Source organism: Mirounga leonina, unplaced genomic scaffold, assembly GCF_011800145.1.
Source record: "Mirounga leonina isolate KUSES-001 unplaced genomic scaffold, KU_Mleo_1.0 Mir_53, whole genome shotgun sequence".
Classification (NCBI taxonomy): domain Eukaryota; kingdom Metazoa; phylum Chordata; class Mammalia; order Carnivora; family Phocidae; genus Mirounga; species Mirounga leonina.
The window spans coordinates 79,398,643-79,400,549 of NW_023270807.1; the positions used below are offsets into that span (position 1 = coordinate 79,398,643).

Genomic DNA, 1,907 nt, shown 5'->3' on the forward strand with positions numbered 1-1,907 from the left:
ACCAGGCTAGAAGAAAAATAGGAACATGTAGGAGAAAATTTTGAAGTCTTACAGGATCCATCCAGGGGAGTTATGATCTTTGGAAAAGTTTCAGGAAGAGAACAAAACATCCTAAAGAATTTACCAGAAAAATAATAATTAATTTTTTAGACATAAACACATATGTTCTCAGCTTCAAAGGGCACATAGAGTGAAGAGCAAAGAATGAAGAAGAAAGACCTCATCTAGACAGAGACTTGCAAAGGGTAAAGAGAGGATCTCAAAAGCCTCTACTTATTGCTTCTGATAAATGGGACTCGAACTTCTCATCAGAAACATTGTATGCTTGAAGACTGAGATCAGAGAAAAATATGATTTGGAACCTAAAATTAAATGCCCAGCCAAACTACCAATTGAGAGTTCAGGAAAACTAAGGACATTTTTAGCTATGCAAGACTTAGAAAATTTTACTACTCATAGACAATCCTCCTTGAAAGACTTGCTTACTGTTTATCCAACAAAATGACAGAGGAACTTGAAAAAGGGAAAAAGTGAGACCATGAAACAAAATACTTAATCTATTGTGTATTATGTTTATGTAGAAGAATTTCCCTGTCTTTAGGAAATATATACTACAATATTCAGAAATGATGGAACAAGCCAGCAACTTACTTTCAAATGGTTCAGAAAAAAAGAGTTTTATATTATATCTCCCAACTTTTCTGTAACTTTGTGATTATTTTGAAATGAAACAATTTTAAAAAATAAACTGAAGAGCTCTCTTTCTCTTCTGGTCCGAGGTGCTTCGGGAGCCGCGGTCTTCGGTGCAGACATGGCCAAGTCCAAGAACCACACCACGCACAACCAGTCATGAAAATGGCACAGAAATGGCATCAAGAAACCCCGGTCACAAAGATACGAATCTCCTAAGGGGTAGACCCCAAGTTCTTGAGGAACATGCGCTTCGCCAAGAAGCACAACAAGAAGGGCCTGAAGAAGATGCAGGCCAACAAGGCCAAGGTCATTAGTGCACGTGCTGAGGCTATCAAGGCCCTTGTCAAGCCCAAGGAGGTCAAGCCCAAGATCCCAAAGGGCGGCAGCTGCAAGCTCAATCGACTTGCCTACATCGCTCACCCCAAGCTCGGGAAACGTGCTCGTGCCCGCATTGCCAAGGGTCTCAGGCTCTGCCGGCCAAAGTCCAAGGCCAAGGCTCAAACCAAGGCCCAGGCTGCGGCTCCGGCTCCAGCTCCAGCTCCAGCTCCTGCTGCAGCTCAGGCTCCCAAAGGTGCCCAGGCCCCCACAAAGGCTCCAGTGTAGAGGCTTGTGTCTGCCAGTGTGAGGACAGGACTGGTGTGACCCCTGGGCTTCTATCTGCATGGGGCTGGTGTCCTCCTTTGCTCTTTGTACAAATAAACCTGCGGCAGGCTCTGTCAAAAATAAATAAATAAATAAATAAAAAAAAAACTGAAGAAAAGAAACTATAAAAGGTAAAAAAAAAAATGTCACTTTTTCAGAGAGACCCCCCCCCAGGTGTGCCCTGCTCAAATTCTGTCCCATCCTCCATCCCCTAGCACTCTCTTATCACACCTTTCTAGCATCATCAACAATTGACTTTTCATTCTATATTTAATTTTTATGTTTCTTATTTTTTGCCTCTGCTTCATCATATAGAATAAACTTCATGAGGAACTGCTGTATCCCCTGAGCATGAAACAATGCTAAGAACATACTGATTTCTGGATAAATATTTGTTCAATGAACTAAAAATCTTGTTATTACAAGCACTAGTAATAAGTAAAATGTTAGTCTTTGTAAGTTATTAATCCTTTCCAAATACTAAAGTTGCATCTACTCAATAATGCCTGTTATTTGAGACCACCAATTTTTACTGCAATTTCTACATGAAAAGAAATCTAAATCTAAAAAAT

The 1,907-nt window shown here is 40.6% G+C and overlaps 1 pseudogene across 1 annotated transcript; it reads left to right on the forward strand.

The window, feature by feature from the left end:
* The first annotated feature begins 811 nt into the window (after nt 1–811).
* Nucleotides 812–1,414, forward strand: LOC118001414 (annotated as a pseudogene). Its single transcript, XR_004676676.1, has one exon. The product of XR_004676676.1 is annotated as a 60S ribosomal protein L29-like (transcript).
* Nucleotides 1,415–1,907: the final 493 nt, after the last annotated feature.